This window comes from Barbus barbus, assembly GCF_936440315.1.
Source record: "Barbus barbus genome assembly, chromosome: 17".
NCBI lineage: Eukaryota > Metazoa > Chordata > Actinopteri > Cypriniformes > Cyprinidae > Barbus > Barbus barbus.
The window spans coordinates 15,036,209-15,063,040 of record NC_136745.1 but is presented as its reverse complement, the minus strand read 5'-3'; positions in this window follow the sequence as shown (position 1 = coordinate 15,063,040).

Sequence of the window (26,832 nt, the reverse complement as noted above, 5' to 3'; positions counted from 1 at the left end):
TCCACCATGACATCACCTACAAAAGCAGTCTTAAATTCTGAAATCACTTCATAGCAGTACAGCTCAGAGGCCAGCTGAGAGATAGCAGGGGTCCACGAACACCCCAGTTAAACATATATATCAGAAATGAAGAATTCTGAGATGCCCAGACGCTGATAGTATTGGTATTGTCTGTGCTGTACTCCTGAGACTCATTAATAGCAGATGCATTGAGGATTTTATTTTATTGTTGCCTGGAAAATATTTCCAGTTTGGGGTATTTTTGCAAGACTTGCATACTGTATTCACCAAAAAACAAACTGTTTGGTGAAAATAAATATAACTATTGTTTTGGGTGAGTAAGATCTATAATGGTACAAAATATTTTTGTCTTTTTGTTTAAAATAAATGCTGTTATTACTTTTATAAAAGAATAAAAAAAAAATTACAAAAATATTACAACTGTTTTCAACATTGATAGTAATAAAACATTTTTTTCCTGAGGACCAAATCAGCATATTAGAATGATTTTTGAAGGATCATGTGACACGGAAGACTTTTGAAAATTCGCCATTGCAATCACAGAAATAATTTACAATTTTAAAATAGAAAGTTTACTAACATTGTTTTAAAATGTAATACTATTTCACAATATTGCTGTTTTACTAGAATATAAAATAGAGCCTAAGAAATGTCTTTAAAAACATCATGGCTAAATATGAATTTTTATAAATTTATTTTACAGAGTGTCTATTTACACTAAGTGCAAATAGCCCGCCTTGTTGGCAGAGGCTATTTACACTAACTCCGCCCACCAACATGTGATTGGACTAGTCAAGATTACAAAAGACGGTTGACAGTCGTCAGCTCTAGTGGTGCAGATGGTAAAACGTGTTGTGCTCATTTTGTCGCGATCGACCCGGGTTCGAATTCACCTTTTGGCTTTTTTTCTCCCTTTTCAAATTTCAAATCACATCAGAAAAGCATTTATTTTCAATAAAAATTAAGGAAATAATCAAAAAGTTGAAAATAACGTAACGGGTGTAGGGAGGGCTTTATTGTCCCAGTAAGGTGGCATCCATTTAATCATTTGAATTAAAATTAAAATTTACACTCAATAACTTATTATTGCACAGGCCTACTGTTTTATAATGTACTAAAATACTGAGGTGCAGATAATTGCCACTATTCGCAATAAGTAGTATAAATAGCAGAAAATCCTGCTATTTTAACAGTGTAAATAGCATATCACAAAAAAATGCTGCTATTTTCACTTAGTGTAAATGGCATCTAATTGCTATTTACACTTAATGCAAATAGCCGCTGCCTTTATTTTATGCTTTATAAAATACAATATTTATACTTTACTAATAGGGACAGTGAGAAATAAGACAGGAAATACAGTCAATCGCATTGAACCGCATCAGGAAATGTTGCAAGTATGATTTGAACATGCATCGCCCACATGAGTGTCAAAGCGTGTGCTAACTTCTAGATTACAGCTATGACAGTTCTTGGCTGTTCACTCTGTTTGTGCCTAAGCTGGATGTTGGAAAGACCCAATTAATCACTATGTTTCACCTCTATTCACCGGACCATCATCTGACTGATTGCAGGTAGTTGACCATGTCTACATAGACAAATGGCTTCAGTATTGGAGCCTTGAGACGAGGCCAGGTCTGTGAAATCCATGCTTGCACAAAGTTCCAATAGCTTGCTCTCTTTCTTTCTTTTAGCTTGTGGTGGAATGTTGATTTTGGAGGGTTTGGTGAAAAGTAACACTCTTGAGAAAGCAGTCCCGCTTTGCTTTGCCTGAAACTGACATACATGCACCCTGTCGTCCAAAACTCACTGTTTTCCTTAAGCATTTGTCTTTTAGTGTATGTATGACATGTGCAAAGGCAACAAAAGCAGAATAAACCTATAGGAATCCCACAAGAACCTACTGTAAAATCCACAGGTTCCCGACCTTCATATAAAGAGCACCTTTGAGAAGTCATCATTTGTATGCTGGCCAGGTGCTGTAGGTTCATGTTTCTTTGTTGCTGTGGCTGATTGGGCGTTGAAAGGAGCCAGAGGGTGTGGAAGGATGCTGCCGAGATGCACATCTTCCATTGCTCCCTGCAGGCTGGGTAGTGCCAAAACCACACCACATCCCTCTATTATTGTTGATGAAGACTGAGGTTTATTTTGGGTTATTAGACAAGAGGGTGCATGGCTGGTTTGAAGGCAGGACACATTGTAACATAGAACTAGAACAAGGTTGGACATGTCTTTTGAGCTCAAATGGATTGAAGAGCATAAAAGGCATAATGAAACAAACAACTGCATCCATCAGACTGCCTTTAGCATAGTGAGCAATAAACATTGAGATTAATCCTACTGCATCATATTAGATACGCAAATTCTTCTAAGGCTTAGTTAGAAACATGATCAAAACGTGAAAAACTGAAAACTGAAAAACCTGTTGTTGACAATATGCTACATGCTTTCTGTGATGTGATTGATTTATACTTTTTTTGTCGATAAAGGCCTTTTAGTATCATTCTAAAAAAAATACAGAGTTGTCTTTTTGCTGTAAAATCTTTACTGATTTTTTTTAAAAGTAAGAATAACTTTTATATTGCTGATATTTTAAGATAAATACTTGCTGGACTGAAGAGATTTAGGGTTTACTTGATTATCCATACATAATTTTTTAAAAATCATGTTGAAGTGTGAGTATCAAATATGACTCAGTCATCGTCTTGCATTGCATTATGTTTTGGCACCCACATTAAAAACTACAGAGCAATTATCATTTAAATGTCATCTTACAATACATATTATTGAGAGATTTATAGTAACAACTGATATTTTTATGCATTTTATTTTAGCTGTCTGCTATACTGCCATAAAGATTGATTTACATTACAGGCTACCAAAATTCAATCTTCCTTTTGGCCATAAAACTAATAGCTGTACCAAATTACATATTTTTGCTTAATTGTTCCTCTGAATAAAATACAGACGTTTTTCTCCTCCTTGTGTATGAGCTCCACCTCATTAAATCATACTGAGCCATCAAAGCCTGATGTATCAAATATGATATTCAGATACACACACATACAATTCTAAAGTTCCAATAAACTGATCCGAACTGATTTTTCCTGACAGTTATTATTTGTTACTTCAGACTTGAAAGGGTTAAAATATTAGATGATGTTCATATATTAAATCATGTGATTTGAAAAAAGTGGTTGATTACTGTAATTACATAAATATGTGGTTTGCATGGTTAGTCCACGGGGTCTGATGTGTTTGCCATATACAGTCTTGAAGTTTTGTTTTGTGTTTAATCTGGACCTTCGATTGAGGTTGGTCAAAGGAGACACGCCTCTCACAAGCAGAGGCCAGTTGTGAGATTATCCAGATGTGGTTTTCTTTTCTTCAGCAACTTTATTAATAGCACTGGAAATGACAGGTTGGAGCACAGAACCACGTGTCTGGGCTAGATTTGATAACCCGTTCGCTAATAGAATGAGACGTTTGAATGAAATACAGATCGAGTGTGTGCTTCATGGTTTCAATATGTTGGTCTGGCCTATTGTGAGATTACTAAAGCAATATTTTTGGAGGGAGGAAGATATCACCAGAGACGGATATGGATGTTAATGCTGCACATATCTCCAAGCACATGTTCTTTAAGCTCCAGATATTTTCGCGTATGGGAGTTGATCTTGACATTCATCTCCAGATGAGGCAGGCCCCTGGAGAGTGTTTGAGAGTGATTGCATGAACGTCCTATTGGGTTTCATATCATTTGGGTCTGGCATTGAGGAATCCTTCTGTGCTTGGTTGGGCTTTTGTCTTAAACCATGTTGTTCTGTTTAATTTCCTGTCAAAGTGGCTCACAGATTTGATTTTCTGTAGTTGGTGAAACATTATCTGCCACGTTCCATCCCAGACAACTCGCCTCTCCAGTCATTTTGAGATGGTCTTCTGTTGGGCCTCTGCTTTGAGTTGTCCGGGCTAAGAACTGGACTGAGTTTGTCAATGATGACAAGTATTGGTTAAGTGGAGGATGTGGGTTTGAAATACCCTTAGATATGTGACTGGGCCTTGTAGATCAGGGGAGAATACCAGAGTCTGGGATTAATTCTTATTTTTGAAGCAGTCAGACCAGTTTCCCATTAAAGTGCCTGCTTGTGTTGAGAGGTGTTTCATTTTTTTTTTCCTCTCAGATGCTTGTGTTCTATCCTGAACAAAGTTGCTTTGCAGTTCCCAGATGTTCTATTGGGCTGGAAACACAGAACATGCTAAACATTACAATATTAGCACTAAACATACTGCTTGTCCAGTGTAGCCTTAATTCTCAAACAAATGACACTTATTAGGTCAGTTCTGTTTATGACTCTTACGAGCTGATTCTTTTTAGTAAATCAAAATTATATATAGTAATTGACTCCATACAGCTCGATCAGTGTAGTCTAACTGATTCCTGAACAAATGACTCATATGATGGTTATTTTTAGTGAATCAAAAATATACAGCGTGACAAGTATGGGTCAACCCTTTCCTGAACTAATGACTCTGAGGCAACTCTTTTTAGTGAATCAAAACCATGTAGTGTGACCAACATGGTCCAACAGACGTGATGAGTGGATTACAACAGTTTCCTGAACAAATTGCTTTATGAGTGGATTCTTTTTAGTAAATTAAAACAATATAGCGCGACCAACATGGTCCAACCAGTTCTTGAACAAATGACTTTTACAGGCAGATTATTTTTAGCGAATCAAAACCGCAGCATGATCAGTGTATTTCAACCGTTCCTGAACAAATGACTCTTAAAAGATGATTCTTTTTTGTGAATCAAAATCATACAGCGATTAGTGTAGTCTTAACTGATTCCTGAAAAAATTACTTGTAAGATCCTATGTGTCTCACTTTGTAAAATCCTACATGTCTTAAGCTTGCACGGTAATGTTAACAGGAAAACACACCAGCGAATGATGGCCGTGATCCTTTATTAAAGGTTTTTTTTCCTTTTCCGTGGTCCACTGAGTGCATAAATATTTTCATGCTGAGGGTTATCAAAACATGACCTTTTGAAGCAGTAAAACAAAGCATTCCTTCTCCTTATGCACTCAGAATAAGGCTCTGTTTCAAAACCTAGTGAGCTGTCTATGGCCTACATAGGCAGCAGCCTCCTAACATTCTACAGTAACTACAAATATTTTTCAGCACAAGAAATGCATGGGAGATGCTCTCAATACTGACATGCTAATGCAGAGTCTGCGCTAATATGCAATGCACAAATATAACTAGCATACATACATTTGGGGGAAAATAGCCTCTTGTTAATTGTATCATTTTATATCCATATTATCTTTTTTTTATTTATTTTTATTTTTTTTTTACATTCCTCTCACTTCATCTGCAAGGCAAATTCTGCTTTAAAATTTGGTGAAAATAAGACATCTAAGTACAATGTCTAATTAAACACTTGTTAGTAAACTGCCTACAGATGCAGCTCACTTGACTTTGTAATGTACACTGCAGTTCTTTTGAATTTTGTATTCATCCTTCTATTCAGACCTGAAAAAAATTTATCATAATATTTCTCAGTTTTTGAGCATAAGAGAGACTTGAATGATAGTGCACATCTTGACTTTCTTCCGTTCTCTAGTTCACTAATTCATTCAGTCACTCTTCTCTTTCTATTTCCTTCCATTGCCCTTTTCTTTCCAACCGCTAATTAAAGAGAGGTAAAAATACAACTGAAGTTGCTAAGCTCATGACTTCTGCTTTACTCTTTACAAGCTTGGTTTGCTTCCAGACGAGTCCCACAGAGTGTGTTTGTCAGCATGCATTCGTATGTGGGTCAGAAAACTGAAACCCTGGGTATTCGTTCCTCCATCCACCTGTGAATAACATCCCTCTGGGGAGAGCAAGTGATCATATGCTGTTCTGACACCTTAAATCAACACTTAGGTTTAGTCCAGCCATCTCCAACCACAAGCTGTTTCATTACAAGCTGTCATCTAAGGCTAGGAAGGTGTTTTTAGATGTTTTGGTGTTCACACAAGAGTTCAGGGACAGAAACAAATGTCAGGAATTTGAATCAGTAATGCAATGTGAGAGGCATATGACCGCAGGGTTGCTGTTACTGTGGTTTAATGAGACGATCCTGATGGCACCTGGCAGCCATTGCGCTGTTTATTTCTGCCTGTCTAGAGAGATATCCCATTCTGTACTGCACATGCTCTATGATGCTGATTTATTCTCTTCATATGTTTACAAACACCATTCAAAATAAGTTTGCTCAGCATCTTTAGGATCTAGTTGTGCAACCAAAAATCTGAAGATTTGTGAGTAGGGCTAAAAAGGGATAATCGTATTGCACTCGTGATCACGATTTCTGCTTCTCACAATTATCTAGGCATAGTTGTCTGCAATATTTGCTTGCTGGTTTTTTATCCTGAAAATGTTTGAAAAAAAATTCATTTGACATTTGCATTATCTTGCATTGTTAAGCCTTCATAAGCTTTCATGTTTGAGGTTGCCAGATATCAAGAGTTTAAATCTCCCAAGCAGAGCTTTTCTCTTAAATGGATACATTTTCTGCCCCGTGCTTTACTTCTATGTATGCTCTCTATATTGTTTGCGATTGTGAAAAAAACACATGCAACCTCTGTGACCTAATTTTTTTAGTTGTTTTAATTGAGAAACATTAACATAATTTGGAATTGTTGCCGTTAATATTGGCTTGTTGTTCCAGTTAAAATAATATAAAGACTCTGTTAATTAATATGATAAATGTAATACATTAGGAAACTAAATGACGCAAATTAATTCAGAGCTGATGTTCTCTTGATTTATGCTTTTGTGAAAGTCAAATAATTCTGATGAAATGAGTAATAAATACTACATTGAATATTTCCTTTAAAGGTGCCATAGAATGCATTGATACAATATTTTAAATTGTTCTCTGATATCTATATAGAAGGTATGTGGCTTAGGTAAGGGCAAAAATTATCCAGAAACGGTTTTTCATGTCCATTTACAACCCTAGGATTTCACAGTGAGGCTCATTTCAGTAGTTTACACAGCAGGAAGGAAACACAGGGAAAATATATACCATATTTCAATATTTTCTTGTGCAGTTATATCGTTGGGTAATAATACTGTAAATAAAATGCGGGCATCAGGGAGCCGCTATTAATATGCGGGGCATTGAAACTGCTTTTGAATGCACAATCGCTTTTTAATTTCACTTTCACTTTCGAGATTAGCGATCGCACATACTCTGTTTATGCTTACCACACATTTTACAAGATCAGATGCTTGTCAGTGGTGCTCAGGATCTGTAAATCATTCGCCATCATCCTCAGTCATCTCTCCTAACTCTGTTTATGTGGTAAAAGTGAAATCTTATGTTCTGTAATGTAACAGGCTACCGCTAACAAAGAGCTAACCATGTCCCTTTAGTGGCTTGCGTTATTTTATTAGAACGCGTTATTTGCTTTCCATGCCTTTCTGAATACAGACACCAACCCATTCCTGCACAGCCTGGAACATGACATTTATTTCCATGATCTGCCATTTTCGCTGTTGTCCTCGCTTGTTTCTTCACAATACCTGCAGAACTTCTGATGGTTCGGCTGGCGGCTGGCCTAGAACATGGGCAGGTATATGCAAATGTTAGGGGCGTAACTATTAGTGATCCCGACTGGAACGTCACAGTCGGTGTTATGTTCTGATTTGTCTATTTCGCCATTCACGAGATTTACATAAGGAGGAAACAATGGTGTTTGAGGCTCACGGTATGTCATTTCCATGTACAGAACTGTTATTATTAAACTGTGCCAAGGTAAATACAGTTTTCCATTCTATGGCACCTTTAATAATTGACCATAGATTATATACTGGTTGTTTGGATAAGTCACAAAATGTACCTATAAATGGATTTAATTGTTTACTGAATAGAAACTGCTGTTAGCGTGCTTACCTTAAAGGGATAAATGCACCAAAAAATGAAAATTGCATGCATTGTGGTACTCTCATGAATGCTCGTCGAAAACTTATTTTTCTTTTGTTTGCACACAAACAGGACTCTTGTAGCTTCATAATATTACGGTTGAACCACCGAAGTCACATGGACTATTTTACTATTTTTAAAGTAGTTGCGTTGCTTTCTATGCAGGATCAGAAAGCTCTCGGATTTCATCAAAAATATCTTAATTTGCGTTCCGACGATGAAAGAAGGTCTTATGGGTTTGGAACGACATGAGAGTAATTAATGACAGAATTTTCATTTTTGGGTGAACTATCCCTTTAATATATTTTAAATTACATTTTATTATTATTTTTTAAATTTAATAGTATTTCACATTATACAGAGTTAGTGTGAATTCTGTATCCAGTTAATATGGACATTAATACACGTCAGAGATGCAGGATGTATGAAATGCCTTATATTTGCAACTTGCAAGTTTGTTTAAAGTCTTAAGAATTAGCTATAGTCAACTTAGCAAGCACAGTTTGGTAAATTATTTCTCATTATAATCAGTCACACTGCCAAAGAGAAATAAGAAATCTGATCTTAATTACAGTCATGCTTTTTTGTTTGATTCTGTTTTCATGCTCTCTCTCTCTCTCTCTCTCTCTCTCTCTCTCTCTCTCTCTCTCTCTCTCTCTCTCTCTCTCCTTTTTGAGTATTGCTTTTCTGAGTTCATGCTTTCTAGAAGAAACTTTCTCATAACCAAAACTCGTATTTTACATCTGTGTAGCTTCTAATTAGGCTTTACTATGGTTAGAAACTCTGGCAAAAACTTTAGCAAAGCAGAGACAGGCTTGGATTTTTGCTCTAAACAGAATATTACTGTCCAGTGCTTTGATTCTGAAAACAATAATGATATTGTTTTCTTGCACTGAATATTTTTCGCCTGCTTCTTACACTTGATTGGCTGCATGTCTGGAATCTGGCACATTGACCGTTTTATGGTAGAGCTGCCACTCACAATGCCACAGAAGCAAGTCTGCAAAACAACTTACTCAACTATTAACATGACTGAGGAGGAAGCTAAGCCTTGAATTTCATGAATTTGAATGTGTTCCTTGGAGCATATCATATAAGTGTCTTGCCTTAGCAATCCTTGACAACAGAAACATAAGTTTTAAAATATTTTTCTAAAGAAGCTGTTGAATGCCACTCAAATTCACTTCACATATGTGATGTCCTGTCACTAAATATGGACATTTCAGTGTCCTTTTTTGGACTCTATTTATACAGTCTTTGCTGTCTAACCATAAACACTGTGCATTGATCCATAAAGAACTAGTTGGGTTATTTATTTTTGGGAACTTCTGTCACTTTATGTATATGTGCCCACAAGTGTGTGTGCTTGAAAGGTCAGTGTTCTGGTGAAATGAGGCCTGGACACACAAACACACACACACACACACACACACACACACACACACACACACACACACACACACTCACTCATACTGGCAGCTCTGAGTCACCGAGGGGGGATTTCCTTTCGCTTACTGAGGCTTTCAGACCTATTGAAACAACATGCCTGAGTTCAGCATACTGAGAGAGAAAGTGCCCTGCCTCACACAGCACATGGCTTTGGTTCTTAGAAAACTTAGTAAGAGACACATATACTTACATAAATTATGAAATTAAGCACAGATGTAGAAAGAAAGAGAATATGGTTGTGTTTACTTCTGTAATGTGGTATATTTCTGAGGATACTCAACAGCACATTGCCACAGTTTTGTTGGGTTTTGAGTTTGTTTTCTGTCTCTGTGGTTGTCCTGCCTGCTTGAGTTAGTCATTTGTCACCATAGTCACTTATTTGATTTCATTATTCTGTCCAGATGAGTGTCATTAATTACCCTCATTTGCCTTTGTATTTAAGTTGCTGTGTTTTTACGTCTACTCACATCAGTGTAGACTTCCGCATCAATGCATATGTCTAGATTACAGTTGTGTTTAGTTTGAACCTGATCTTCATCTCTGTCGTGTGCTCTCTGCAGCCATGTGTGATACACATACATGGGACAATACTTGATTTTTAACCATCTGTAATTGATCGGATTAAGAAAAGTGGGCTTTGAATGGAATTCTATAGATTTATAAATTAATAGGCACAAATGAATCAGTCACAATATTTTATTTTTGAACTTTAACAGACACAAAAAAGTTTATTTTTCAGTTATTAATAGATTTAATTAAAGATTCATGCGCACAGTTAATCATACCCATATTTTGTTTATTTATTTATAAATTACAGTGCACAGATGAATTATTCACAGTATTTTATTTATTGTATTTAATTTTAGATTAACAAGCAGAAATTAATCAAACACAATACTTATCTAATTTTACATTAATATACACAAATGAATCAGTCACATTATTTTATGTTTTTATGTTTTTATTTTAACGGTCACAAAAAATAAATTTTGAGTTATTAATGTATTTATTTAAAGATTAATGTGCACAAATTAATCAGTGACAGTATTTTTTGTATTTTGTTAACTTTAATGTGCATGAATTGTCATTCACAATAATTAATTTGTGCTCAAATTAACTATTCACAATATTTAATATATTTAATTTTTAAACTAAATCAATAATTCACAATGTTTTATTTAATTAACTAATTTGATTTTAGATCAATATGCAATCAATAAGACTGGGAATGTGCTAATAAATAAATAAGGTTTAAAAAAATAGGGCAAGGATGTGATTTCCACCTGTTTTCAAAAACAACAAAAACAAATTCCCATGGTAACCTAATGTGTTGATGTCTGCTGACATTCGTCATGATGAATGGGGTTGGTTGTGTCAGGCTGTGTGACATACACCGCATTGCAGTTTTTGCATCAAAGTAAACAGCTCTTGTTATCCGTCCTCTTTGAAGCCTCACAGTTCACAGTTCCCCTCGAAGGGGTGCCAATGCATTTAGCAAATCTCAAAGTTCATCTGCATGAATCTGATTTCTTTTCCTGTGGCTTCTTTGAAGATAATGATATAAAGCAGTTTGTCTCAAATGGCAAGCTTTTGGAACGCTGAAGCGAAACAAGATTTTGACTTCTCTGGAACGTGATCTACTGTAATAACTCAAGAGTTAATTGTTTTAAGACCTTTGGTGGTAAGGGGGCAAATAATATAAAAGAAAAGAAAACAAGCAGAGAGCACATTAAAGATGATAAAGACAGTCTGCTAACAGACGTCAGGCATCTCTGTGGTGATATCTCTTCCTAATCAGAGTCACAGTTTAATTCCTTAATCTGTGCGGACGTCCCTAACGACCCATGGGTTTAACTGCCTGTGAGCTGCTGGCAGCTGTTCTTACAGAAGCTGAGGGACTGATGTGTCGGAGAGGCAGATCTCAGAGGGGTTGCAGAGCTGATGAAGATGCTGAACGGGAAGATTTGTAACCAACGTCTAGCAAGTCGGCCATAGCGCTCCCTCCTGCCCCGGCGCATCTGCAGCTCTCCACGGGACATGAGATGGGGAACAGAGCGAGGCATTGTGGAGTCCCGACCTGGTGCTGCCAACACCAGCCAAAGTGGATTAACCGCTGTCAGCGAGGAAAACCGAATCCAGAGAGCTCCACTGGCCCATCAGGACACTAGGAGCGATGCATAATGCCATCCAACAAGATTGTGGAGCTCCACTCAATACCTGTTGTATGCTTACAGCCAAGTGTGAAATCCACAGCGTGAAACCCTGTGTTCTGCTCTTAGGGTTTCCCAAGGTTGCAAAAAAAGAAAGAAAAAACCCCAGCTAAGTCTACTAAAAGAGAAAATGGAAATGTCTCCGGATAGGGCTGAAAGTTGTGTCTAAAAGCTAGTTTCTAGTTTGTAATAAATCAATTTTGATATCCTGTTATTAAAGGCACAAATCTCATGTTTATTTTATGATGTTAATCTGATTAACTGTTTCTCATTCCTTTAATGATGTCATTTTGGCCAGTTCTACCTCAAAGGGCAGGACCTTCTCAACCATTTTGATATGTAGTTACAAAATGTCCCATTTTTATTTCATTTAATTTTATCTTGAGATATCTTAATTTAATATTAATATATATTTAATGTTTACTGCTAGAAATATTTCATACAAATCAAAAATTAAAACGATGAGATGAAACAAATATGATTTACTTGTTTAAATGAATGGGAAATAGATTACACCAGCATTATTTTATTTAATTTAATTTATTTTAATTTATTTTATTTAGAGAAGAAAAAAATGTCCTGTTATGGTAATGTTTACTGCTAGAAAATAACACCTATGAGGAATTAAAATTGAATTTAGGGTTGGAAAATGGCAAACCTCAGATAAAATAAAATGTAAAATAAAAATATATATATATTAAGTTTAAATACTACGTTTTTAAAACAACTTAATTATTTTGAAAATGTTTTACTAATTTTATGGCCTATCCATCCAAAGTCTCTTTCATTAACATCAGTACAAAATGCCATCCTGTAAATTCACACAGGATGACCGATGCAGTCCATTGGGACAAAAAAAAGCTCAGATTACAGCATCTATCACTCCCATCACTCTGTACGCCTGTGCTTTGAGAGGTCAGGCCTTTGAAGTTCACGTCCGTGCTGCAGGGACCCCGTCAACCCTCTGCTAACTAATCCCAGACTTTGGCTCCTCTGCCCCCATTCAGCCCCAGCTCTTTGTCAGCCTGTTTTTACTGCGAGCGCTCCATGGCCAGACCTGTTTGCATTGGTGTAAAGGGAAGTGGGGCATTGTCTGGACAGGATCTTGCTCAGAGATCATGCTTTAGATTGGGTTGGCATTCGAAGGGCAGGACTCCAGTGACTGACGTCAGCTGTGTTTTATTTGGACCCAGCAAACGCTCAGCTAATCCAAGAACATAGACAGACATCCAGGAAGAGGGGACTTGTAAAAACAAGCATCCTGCTGAAAAAAGTCCTTAAAGTTATTATCGTCAGTTCCTCACCAAATAGCATGAAGCTAAATTTGCCTAGTATTTGCTATATTTGCAAAATGTATATGGTTGGAAGAATGTGCAAGACCTAAACAACAACGAGTTTTACTGCCATGTATTTTTGAGTATAATCTTTTTTCCTCAAAAGACATTCCAAGGCTGAAATAGACTATAGCCAGACTTTTGACTATAAAAGCACATTGTAACTTATCCTGCTGCATAGAAAGATAGAGGTTTATTTTATTTTATTATTTTTTAGCTCTTTATTTTAATTAATTTGGAAAAAAAAGAATTATCAGTGCTGAAAGATTGCACACTTTATGTAAAATATACAGTATGTAGAAGCTTCTAGCTATAAGCTCCTCTTGTGGATTTTGAGTGCATACTTGTTCCATATGCAGAAGTTACAGCCAACACAAACTGTATACATAACGTACATGCCTCATTCAGCATGTGGATGTCTGTGACCCAACCATTTTTTCATAAAAAATGGCTTTCTCCCACCACAGACGTTGCCGCATTTTAATAACAAAGGTTCGTTACAAGTTGCTTTCTCGCTAAGCAACGCAAATGTTTCTGTCTGCAGAGTAGAGCTCTCTATTGAAAAGATGCGAGCAACTAATTTATGTTTACTGCCTAACCAAACAATTAAGGCTTGGCAAAAGGCTGAAATTACAACACGCATGAGCTGTTGTGGCCTGCTTGATGGAGCGAAAATAGAGGAGACGTCTCTGTTTGGGCTAAGCGTTGATATATACGGACATTGAGCTTGTTGGAAACTGGGTTTAGGTGGTAATACAATCCATATGTTCCTTTATGCTTTGATCAATGTCTCTTCTCTAGCGTCTTTTTAACAGATGTTATTATTTAACCAGTACCATTTTGTTAATTTACATATGATAAAATAGTTGTTAAAGACAAAGTGTGCTGCTAGAAGGGGTTTTACTTCACAATGCAGAACCTGCAGCCAATCTCTGGAGGAAATGACTTCTCCTAATCTCACCATATTCTGAGACAGGCATTTAACCAACCCTTTCTTTCCAGAACACATCATATCCATGGAATTGAGTGCCGGGTCAGGCCCACGCAGCGGGAGTCCACAGCACAGAGGCTTGGGTTTCTGTTGGCTTCAACAATTCGTTGCAATTTCCACTGTGTCATTTCCTCCCAAGGTCAAAGAGAATCATGGCACTTCCTATTGGTTTGCCAACAACTGGCCTTTCTCCTCCCATTTTCCACCTATAACCTTCTCCTATTTGCCATAGACTCTGTTCCCATGCCAGAGGTGCTCTCTGTGAAGAGAGTGAATGGAGACAGCAAGGATTTTTATGTCAGAGCATCTGCAGTAGCTTTTAAGCAGAGATGACATAATAAAGATGACATCATCCCCTGTGAATACGATTTTGCTCCCTGTAATTAGGGTATCGTTCTCTGTACAGAGGCTTGTAAAACACTTACTTTAGTCCCAGGCGTGCAGATGCGACTTCTGATCTGTGCAACAGGCAATGTTATATAGCTACAAGGCCCGAGTAACAATTGCAGGGAGTTTTATTGCAATGCACCTGTATTTAAGTATGAGCTTTTCCCCCCGAAAGACACTCCAAGGCTGAAATGGTCTCACGCAGCCAGGCCTTTGACTAACACATTGTGACTTATCCTTCATCCTTAGAAAGAAATGTTTTTATTTTATTTTTTATTGCTTTATCCTTTATGTAAGGTTGTTTCCACCATGGGATAAAAACATAAAAAAGTTAATTGTGACTTTAACTCAAGATATAAACTCAGAATTTACATCTTGCAAATCTATATTTACATCTTGCAATTTTGTTTCTCTGAATTCTGAGTTTACATCTGCCACAGAATAAAAAAATAATTGCGCTTTTTTTTTTTCTTGCAGCTGACATTTTTCTCAGAATTTTGTTCTGAGAAAGTTTATATTTCGAATTTCTGAGTTCATATCTCCACAATTCTGACTTTATATCTTGCAAAAGTCACAATTTTTTCCTGTGGTTGAAACAAGCTTCAATTTATCTATGCTTTCTTATTTTAACTTTAAAACCTGTTTTTACTCTTATACTTTTTACTTTTACTGTTTTTTTTTAAATAAATATACTGTATTTAGTTTTATACATTTTGTTTATATTTAGTGTATTTAGAAATGTGTTTATATTTAGAAATGCATTTATTTAGTTAAATATATTTAGTTTAGTTAAATATCTTTAGTAATATATTTAGTGTCCTGGATACTAGAATAAACATATGCCAAGTTCTGTCATGAAAGTCTAGGTGACGCAGGCTGATTGGTCGTTAATGCAAACGGATGATATTCACAGCTTGGCACAATGAGCTTTACATTTAAATAGCTGGTTAGCATTTACTAGAGCATTTCGTAGTGCGCTTTCAGTGTTCCTCTGAAACCCTCCACCTTCCCCAGCTCCACCTGTATAGATCTGCTACGGGTTATTTTAATGTGCTATTTGTGCAGCAGCAGTATGTCTTTTTTTCACAATTTATTTTTGACGTTTCTGCCTATATTTTGATAGGATTGTAGAGTGACAGGAAGCAAAGTGGGAGAGAGAGAGGGGGATGGGATTGGGAACGGTTCACGAGCCAGGACTCGAATTCGGGACACCCGGAGCGCAACGGTACTGTATGTTGGTGCGTTGCCCACAAGGCTATTGGCGACAACAGCAGCACTATGTCTTAAATACTCATAGTCAAGTCAAGTCAAGTCAATATTATTTGTATAGCGCTTTTAACAATGCAAACTGTGTCAAAGCAGCTTTACATCGGCTTGATATAAAGCTAGGTGGCTTTATATCAGCTTTACAGTATTTAGACGGGGAAATAGTTTGTTGAAATAGTGTCATTTACACAGCACAACACAGCACCGTATTGGCGTATGAACTGGCAGTAGCAAGTTCCTGTACTTGCTTTGCAGCAGCAATTAAATACAACAACAGCAATAACCAACAGCAGCAGCAATTAAGCAGATCTATTCGGCCAAATACATTAACATTGTCCATTACCATGCTGAAATCTTCTGAGAGTTGTCATACTGAAATTTAAGCTTCTCTTTTCACTGACCAATTATTGATTAAAAAAGACTTGATTTTAAGGGTTTTATTCTCTATTTTGTATATAGTATTCAGAAAGCATCTTTTGGCAACATAAATAGCAAGAAAAATACCAAGAAATAAAAGTGCAGAAAATCTGTGTGGCATGCAGAAATTGTGTAAAAAATTGTAGTTGTTCAATGATGACAGTTGAAACAGTTTAGTGCGCAGTATGCATCAGACATTCAGCAAACAGACTGTGGGGGTCCTGTTTGAGGCTTGAACTAACACTAGATTAGAATGCTTGCAGTTCCACATTTGCCTGACGGTTCGCATTAAATTCAACTGTGGTATCTGCTCAAAGAGCTCTTGTCTATTACATAAATGTCATCAACATGGCAAGTGTTAACAAGAACTTTATTTCTTCCTTTGGTCTTAGCAGTGAAACAGACACTTCTTTGTCTAAAAAAAGATAAAATATGACAGTTGGCCAATGGAAAAAATAAAGTTTTCCATGCCTAATGGGATTCAGCTGTGGTTCTAATCAAAGGAAGATGACAGGAAATGTAACAAAGCCGGAGCAAGATGGTTCATACAACAGCTACAGAAGACTGTTTTTAAACAGAACTTCAATCAGGCTGTTTTTATTCGGTCTGTGATCTCAATCTGTGCTTAGACATGACAGAAAAAAAAAAAAAACTGACAAGGAGACCTGGAAATGATACAGACTTCTGCTGAACATCAAATAAGACCCACATAGCTTCGCTATGACCGGGACTTCCCATGCTGCTTTGACTACCAATAGTCTCATTAATTTATCCTGTTGTTATTTTAGGCATGCTGGGAAAAAGTCTGACAGTGGGTTGTACCGTATGTTGGACTTTCACGGTGGGCATCACATTGGCTGCAGCATGGAATTGTTAATTACAGGGGAGGCATAATGGTAAGCAGGCCTACAAGTGTTCATCCACCCCTCAGACACATACCAACTTGACCAGTCACTAGATGAATATCACTGCATGACATAGACTTAATGTGCATCAAAAACAGTGATTCATTTTATTTTGGCAGTTGGTAAATGCATGAAAAACATACTAGAATCTTTTGGACAGTACTATAGCTGAAGCTTGCAAAGCTGAGGTCTGTGGGTTAATGTACTTAATGCAAAAATAAATGTTCTTTGTGTACTAGCAAGACATTGAATAAGGTTCCAGTGAACCATGGTCAAATGCAAAGAAAAGAAGATGGCACCTTGACTCACTGAAACAATTTTGTTCTGTTATGCCAGTTATGGCACAAACATAATCAAGAGCAAACAAAATGCTTGTGAGTGCTCTAAAAATAGCCAACAAATAGAAAAAAGTAAAGTAGTATTGCACAACCTCTTCAGTGTTGCTTTGTCCTTCAGAAAATGTTCTGATTTACTGATTTGCTGCTCAAGAAACATTTATATAATTGTTATATAATATATATAATAGGCCTATATATTAAGAAACAGTCTGTAAAAAGTTAGAACCTTATTTTTAAGAACGCATGACAGTGAATGTTATTAGGTTATTATTAATCATCTGCAAATACCATGTGCTAAACATAACAAAGACAAGACAGAGAGAATGTTTTTTTTCTATCTGATTATATTATAGCAGAAGACATGCAACTCTTTGTCAGGCATAATGGAATAGATTATGATGTGCTGAAGATGGTAAGGAATGTTCCTCATAAGAGGATTGTGGTCTGTTTTTATCTCTTTTAAATCTCAAGACTTTCCTGTTACTGCCAGTCGAAACATTAAGATATCGCCTACCACAACAACCCACTCTGACTCAAACCACAAAAAGAAATCGTAATAATAATAATAAAAAAAATAAAAACCTGTTAGGGAGTGGGAGTAATTTGTCTACCATTTACAGGGTTCTTGAACATTCCGTTGTTCGCAAATCTAGACCTCTAGTTTGCTTAAAGTTTTTCAGTCTTCTTGAAAGTACAGTATTGCAGTGACGAAGTGAAGGAAAGTATTTGGCTTTATTCAGTTTTGAATGCAAATAGCAGGGACTTTAAGATTTGGTTTCACTGAATGACATTCTCTCTGGAATATTTTTTCCATCAGTGCCAGAAAACATTCCAGTCAGTTGGAAATGTCTTTTTTTTATAATTTTTGATTTTTTTTAAATAAATATGATACATTCGAGAAGGTAAAACAATATTCAGGTATTTTTTTAAATCTAATGCATAGTGAAATGTAAGTTTTTTTAGTTTCTTTTGTATTTTTTTTGTAATTTAGAGATTTAAGAGTTTTGTCCAAGAATAGCTTTGGATTGATATGGTCGTTGGTAATTTAGTCATTCCACATTCCTCACAGAGATGGGACTGCCCTGTTCATCTTAGCTGAAGCCAAATCTCTTTCAGAGCCTACTGATAACAAGCCACCATCACTCAAGCCACTCCAGGATTACAGTGTGATTAATGTAGTGCAATTTTATGTTGCAGATATTTTAGATGTAATTATAGACTGTAAATACTAAAAACATTTTCTTTTCAAATACTGATAGGAAGACATTTCTGAGTTACATAAGGTTCCAGTGAATCATAAATCATGGGCAAATCTAAAGAAAACAAGACAATTGAGACAACTGAGACAATTTTGTTTTGTTATGCCAGTTATGGCACAGACATAACAATGGAGAAACAAAATGCTTGTGAGTGCTCTAAAATAGGCAACAAATAGGAACAAAAATAATAAACCAAACTCTTCAGTGTCACATGATCCTTCAGAAATAATTCAAATATGCTGATTTAGTTCTAAAGAAACATTTCTTATTATTACCAATGTTGAAAGCACTTGTGCTACTTAATCCAAAATTACAGGACTAAATGACCACAGGCCTGTGGCTCTAACGTCTGTGGTCATGAAGTCATTTGAAAAACTGCTGCTGGCCCACCTGAAGGACATCACTGGACCCTCGCTGGATCCTCTTCAGTTTGCCTACAGAGCAAACAGGTCTGTGAACGATGCAGTCAACATGGCACTGCATTATGTTCTGCAACATCTAGACAGACCAGGGGCTTATGTGAGGATCCTGTTTGTGGACTTCAGCTCAGCCTTTAACACTATCATTCCAAACCGCCTCCTCCCCAAACTAACTCAGCTCTCCGTCCCCACCTCCGTCTGTCAGTGGATCACCAGCTTCCTGACAGACAGGCAGCAGCTAGTGAGGCTGGGAAAATTCTTATCCAGCAAAATCACTCTAGACCCCTCACATCCAGCACACTCCCTCTTTGAACTGTTACCGTCTGGTCGACGCTACAGAGCTCTGTGCAACAGAACGACCAAACACAGAAACAGTTTCTTCCCTCAGGCAATCCATCTCATGAACACTTGACAATAATTATGGTACACACACTATACACTTATACACTTATTTATCTAACACACATACGTCTACACTTCAATTGCACATAATATACCAGTACATACAAAACTGTCTACTGTTATATACCTGTACATACAATTGTCAATTTGTATATTGTTATTCCTTATTTACTTGTTCTTTTTAATTCTTCTTTTTATTATCTGTGTTTTTTGTTCTGTCACTGTCATTCTGTTGCGCTGCGGTAGCTTCTGTCATGAATACAAATTCCTCGTATGTGTAAACATACCTGGCAATAAAGCTGATTCTGATTCTGATTAATTACTTTTTTGTGTGTGTAAACTGTGATACATTATTTTCAGCATTCTTTGATGAATAGAAAGTTAAAAACAGAATTTATTTATGTATTTATTGTTCTTTTAAATTGGGCCGTCATCTTGGAAATAACATCAAATGATGCCAGATGTCTGACCTTGAGCACCATTCCAGTGGTTGCTTTAAAGTAATAGGTGGGAGAATTCCAAGTTGTCTGGAATGCAGCATTAGAGAAATGATGGGGGTGGGGTGATGTTTTTGCACAGCCTTATGGGAAGTGATGACATATCAAAACCTCAAAGGGCAAGTCTGGTCCAGCCATCCCGGTTGAGGGCACGTCTGCGGTCTTCCTTTTGTGTTCACAAATGCTGGCTTGAAGAAGGCCTAGTTAAAACACACCTAACTCACACAAAACACACCTGAATGCAAGGCCTGTGTCACGAAAGAGAGAGAGAGAGAAGGAGATATCTTTATAGTGGGATATTCCCAGAAAAAGTTTCCTGCGTAGCTGGACTTTAATAAGAAAATTGAGGCCAAAGTCTCTCCAAAGGCATGTTGACAGTTTTGTGTCCCTTCTTGATTGAATTATTCATCCAGAAAAATAAAACTTGACCTTGAAGTTTTGCTTTACAAAGCTGAGCAAAAGAGGTTTTGGGTTTTATGTACTGTAGAACAGTAAAAGCAACTGGAAATCATGTCCTCTGCAAAAAACATTACTGTCTTCTTATTATATGCTAAATTATTGTCTGCTTTCGAATGCTAGGCTGTTTAAATCGTTTTTGTTTTTTTATGTGAACAAATTTAACATGTCTGCTGTGGTTTGTTATTTTATAGTTTGTCTTTTACTGATTCTGGGTGTATTTACTGTAGAAAAATACTTTGTGCTTTGGCAGAGGAAAATGTTGCGTCAGTTATATAACATTTTTCAATAAAAGAAGAAATAGTTTGTGCACCACAATGCAAGGCTGGACTATGGGAATTGCACTGTAAAGAATAAGAATAACGAGGCTTTGAAATCAATCTCTATGACTTCATACGATCACACAACAATAACCCAACGCAGAACTGACACATATAAAAGAAATGTAGTTTCAGTGAGGTCACACACCCCAATGAATCACGTCGTTTTTAGAAAAGGCTGTCTAACTAAAAAGGTAACGTTGAATTGGCCAGACCTCCCTTTCTATCGCCTCCCATTTTCTTTGAAACAAAGGAAATTCTTTTCCCAGCTCCAGTTGGTCCATACATCATATCTCAAAGACACAGTTATGTTCTGATAGTGCACTATCAACCTCCGCCCCACTAAACACCTGAATGACTGTACGTGAGGCTGTTAACAACACACAACAGACCTTCCATTAAAACGATAAGCCTCTCTTTTAGAGCTGAACGAACAGGGCACACACCGATAGTTGACTTTTAATCCTGTCAAGTAGCCGAGAGGGCCAGTAAAACCACAGGAAGTTCTGCATGGAATAAGCATCAAAATCCAGCTTCCCAAAGAGGATTTTAAAAAAGAAAAATGCAGAGGATAAACGCGAGAGCGTGAGACATAAACCCTCATCAAAAACCCTGTTTAGTCTGTTTCTACTTATCTATATTTGTTTTTGGATGTCCGTTTACTTGGAATGGGAGGTCATTGTTAAGTTTTCCGAGCATGTTAGTGAACATTACAGCATTAAAGCCAGAGAAACCTTTCTGGATGTCGTGCTGATCTTGTTAAAGCAGTGCAAGGCCAGAAATATTCAAGTGAGCAGACCTTGTTGAAAGAGGGTGGACCTCAATGCCAACCACCAGTGCCAAAAATATGAGCTGAAAATAATAATATGACTTTACTGTAACTTTAATAATATGAAAATGTGATGTTAAGCACACATAACAGATAGTCTTGTCATATATCCTTGAAAAGGTCTCAACTAGCAGAATACAAGAATATTTGTTTCGGGAGACCAAACAATACCAAATAGGCTACATGTGAACAGTATATACAAGTATATACAAGTTGGATCTCATTTATCTGAGATCCAAGATGGCAGCACGTCCGTATCTGTGTGTAAGCTTGTCTTAGTTTTCTTGTTAGTTTGTCTTTTATCTTTGGCGATTCGCTGTTTTATGTTAAGTGAGGCGAGGGATCATATTTCTGTGAGTGGTCTTTCCTGTGACAGTTTGCTGATTCTACTGATCGCGTTTGGCTTTTACATTGTTACTAACGAAGATGCTGGTCATTGAGTCAAAAGGATTAAGCCCTCCTCTTTCGAAGGAAAGTGCTTATGTCACACTGTAACGCAAGTGGCTTTGTTCACTAGTATTTTGGTAAACTTGACCATTTGTTTGTTTTGATGGTTTCAAATACATTGGGTGGACCAGCCATCAATAAGCCATCAATAAGTCGGATTGGATTTGAATGACGTGAGAGTAAATAATGGTACAGTTTTCATGTTTGGGTTAACTAAAACTTTAATTGGTGAATTTTTTTTTTTCTTCTTCTTTTTTTCTTGATTTCCTTTGGATCAATTTTGTAAACGATCATTGGATTCGTTGGAAATATCCAACTCAACAAAATGCTTTATTCAACAAGATTTTTAGTGAAAACATTTTAAAAAAATTTTATGGCCTCCGAAGATTCAGAATATGGTATGGGTGTTTATAAACCGTTTATATAATCTTTAATTTTTTAAATTAGAAAGAAAGTGTGGATTCTTATTCTATACAAATATTGTACAATTTCAAAATCCTCCTGGACTGACTTGAGGATGAGTGAAAAATTATCATTGATGGCTCAACTAATCCTTTAACTGTTGGAGGAAAAAAAAGAAATTCCATTATTATTTACTCACCCTGATGTTGTTCTACAGCTGTATGACTGACTTTCTTCTTTCAGATCAATTATGTGAACTACATCAAATGATTCAGTAGAGAAGTCCAACTCAACATGATTATTTCAAGAATCACTCCTTTTAGTGAATAATGACTACATTTTCTCACCTATAGATTTTTTTTCATGACCTGTACCAATTATATGATCTTTTATGGTGCTTTAGCATGAATTTGAAAGAAATGTCACATTTATTAGTCATTCTTTTCCATGCTATTACAGCATGATTCTTCAAAATCCTCCCTTTGTGTTACAGAGAAGACAAAACCAGTTGGAACGTGGTGACAGTGAGTAAATAATGACATAGTTTTCATTTTTGAGTCACACTAATCCTTTAACTGGTGGTGAAACCGATTAAACAACCCAGGTGTAACAGTAGTCCTAAAATGACTGTCAACCACAAGTTTGAGCTTAAACCCGACATGCTGTCAGCGCAGACAGCTGCTTATGTTTCAGCACAAAGACTTAGACAGATTCAGGAAAAGGCAGAGATGTAATCTGATGTGCACATCCTTATTTCAAGCTCAAAAGTAGCATGGAAAAGCTTTGTGTGCAAAAATATGTAGCCTGACGTTGATCTACGACTCTGAGGCACAACATCAACGACTTGACATTCTCCTTTCATCTCATCTTGTTTGACTGGGTGTAAGAGGCGAAGTAGGTCTGTTTATCTGCTCCCCTGGACAATCTCGAGAAGTGGGGTCATCCCAAGGCCCACGATCAAGGCATCTGCCTAACAGCTGCAGGACAGCTCATTGGGGGGGTGGAGGGTGGTCTGGGCTCATGCCTCCTCTATACAGGCGGTGAACTTGAATGAGCCCTTTCTGTCTGTTGAAAGGCTTGGTTTTGTGTCCATGGCCCGAGGCACTTTGCCTTCCTCAAAATGTCCTGTTTTCCACAGCAGGGGCTAATGGACAACCCTGTGGTTAAATAACGCATATAGTACGCAGTGAAGAAATGAGTGTAAAACGTCAGGGCTTTCCCCAAATCCCGGGATCAACTTTTATGAGAGAAACCACAAATCTGCTCTCCGATCAGTCTTATGGTCAAGTTTTACCATAGGACATAACCAGGCAGAGCTGAAAAAGTGCCTCTTTGAGTGTATCTAAAACGATCCGGCTGAGCCAGGGAGGAAGCTTTCATCGGTAGCTCAATTCACATATAAGGTTAGATCATTATGTAATTATTCAATATTCATTTCCCCTTTGAATGTACAACAAAAGCAATGACATGGGATGACTACTGAAAGCCAGACAAGCTGGTGATGGAAAAGAAAGTTTGTAAAGAGTAAAAAAGCATTGACGTATTGTTCATTGTCCAAAGAATAAAAATACTTCAAGTCACTGAATGGAAAAGATATGAAGGGGGGGATTGTTAAATCAGAGAGTAAGAATTTGAGAAGCCCAAGCACATGGCTGGAGTCATAGAGCGTAATTGCTCCCAGGCCTGTTGCAAAAGGAGGGAAGAGAGGTAGCTGTACAAATAGCGCTATGAATCATGGGATTCATATTTTTCCTAAGAGGCTATCAGACATTAGCACCATATTTGGGCAGTCTGAAAAGCCGTGAGAGTTGTCTGGACATTTGAAAACCATCAAAACAGTTTAATTAAAAACCTGGGAGATCGTACGTAGCATTAGCAGAGAGGTATAGATTAGTTTATTGACGTACGATGGAGAAAGGCAATGGATTTCTTAGTAAATGTTGACATAGCCCGGCGTATCTCCTCTGCCCCTAATTGCTGCCGGTCTCCAGTGACCAAATAAAAAAGAGAGGCCTCCATACAAAGGACATGAGCCCCTGCTCATTACAGCAGCACTGGCTTATATAATAAAACACACAGTGCAGTACAATCACATCGGGGGCCACTGAGTCCCTGGAATGCTGAATTATACATCCACAGTTAGGGAAAGAGAGAGAGAGAGAAAGAAAATTGAAAGTGACAGAGACAGAAAAGTCAAGTTCTGATATTACAGCCTCATCAGCCTAATGTCATTTGCAGCATGGAGAGAATCACATAGGGAGCGGAATTCAAAGATGGGGAGGGGGATAAGTAATCTGACACCCAGACATATGACTATTATGAGTCAGTTCTTTATAGTGAATTAAAAACCTACAGTGCAAACAATGTAACTTGATTCCCAAATAAGTGATTCTAGTAAGCACAGCACATTCAGTGTAATCCAACACCTGAACAAATAAATGTTATGTTTTTGTCATTTTTAGTGAATCAGACATCTACAGTACAACCCGTGTAATCTGATTCCCAAATAAATGATTCTAATGAGTTGTTTTTGTTTTAGTGAATCAAAAATCTATAGAGCGAACAAGTGTAGTCTGATTCCCAGATGAATGATTTAAAAGAGTTATTTTTAGTGAATCAAAAACATGGAGAGGAATCAGTGTATTTTAACACTCAAATAAATGAACGATGCTAGTGAATTTCTTTTAGATTAATAAAAAACAACAACAACAAAAAAACAGTGCAAGCAATGTAGTCTGATATTTTTAGTGAATCAAACACATCCAGCTTACAACTCACTGTAAGACTTTCTTTCATCACAGATTGGTTGTTCATCTGTAAACATAAAAATAAATTTTGGAAGTAGTGTTTTATAAAATCGAAGGAAATATGAACTACATTTTTGTTTGTAGTATTGTTTTTAACAGTATGCTTTAGGCCAGTTATTGGATTGCATTAACATCGCATCCTAAAAGCTTTGTAAAGAGTCGATTCGAAAGTGTGTGAACATCTCTGTGTGAACAATCATTTTAATGAAAAAAAAAAGGTATCTCGTCATTTGGCAATAAAATTGTATATATATATTTTCCAAATCAGTGTTGAAACATCTGGAATTGTAAAGAGAAATTAGAAACAGAGCTGTTAAATTCTTTACGATTTCTCATTGCATTGTATTACAGACTTAGCAGGATTTTGCTCAGCGTTGTTTATTTGCAGGCACTGTCGACTTGTTTTAACTTCTGATTCACTAAAGGAATTATGCAAATCACATAACCGCATAAACACCCATAAAATATGCTGACCCTGTTTTGCAGGCGCTTGGTGAATAAGATACAGGGTGAAATATGGTATGCAACCGTTTAATGAATTCACCCCAGGTCTCTGAGTTCAAATGCACTGAGGCAGGGAAGCCAGCTTGTTCCTGAGATATTTTGTTTATTTGCATCTTGGAATGATTTTGATTACAATCTCGGGAACGTGGATCAAAACAGGCTGAGAGGGAAATGCTGTCCCACTTATCTGCGCTTCAGTTCTCTCCCAGGGCATGTTTAAAAACAACCCATAATTTTTTTGTTTGTTCTAGTTCATCCAAAGATTTTTGTTTACCCTGTGGCTAAACACCATCATCTAAATGTGTACAATAATTCAAACAGGTGTATACAACACCAGTATAATTAAAAATGCATTCTAATACCCAAAAGTATTTCATTACAGGATTTATGAGCAGAATGCAACCATTGGTTACTTGGTGGTAATCTATGCCACGTCAATGTGAGAGTTACGCCAGGAATTCAGATGTGTCTGTGCCATTCTGAGGAAAAGCTCCCACCCATTTCCTGTCATTCTTTCTTGTATTAACATCATTAAGACGTATAACAGTGCTGGCAGCCATTCCTCAATGCCCTGTAATGCTGTGTGCTGGTTGGAATTGCAGTGTGACTTGAATGCACAGTAACCTGTGTAATGCAAGACTGTATTATGCATTCATAATAATAGTTTTGATCATCATGTCCCCGCCTTAATATTTTCTTGGCTTTTTAAGGAAAATATGCTGGTTTGAAATCTGGCCAACCAGTCATCAAGAGACGCACAATGTCTTGACTAGCCAGAGACCAGCAGTGAGCAACAGCCAATGAAATAGCGAAAACGCACAAGACAGGTTGAAACTTTTCCCCAACTCCAAATTTTAAGTCTCTTTTAGGTTCTTTTTCTCATTCTATGCAAAATTCAGTGTAAAAACAAGTCCGTCCTCCTTGTGTTTTGTTGTCACGTTTTCAGAAATCTACTTTCTTTTGACTCAGTGAATGTGCGTTTTGTAGAGAATTAATTTTGCTTGCTAAATATGTCACAAAGCAATCGTGAACATAAGTCTTATGTATTTATAATGACAGAATTTTTCATTTTGGGGTGAACTATGCCTTTATAAGTGAAGGGTTTTAAAGGGTTTACTGTAAAGGTTTTTTTTGCACAAAAATATTTTTGCACAAAAAAACTGTCATATATTTGCCAAATTTATTATTTTC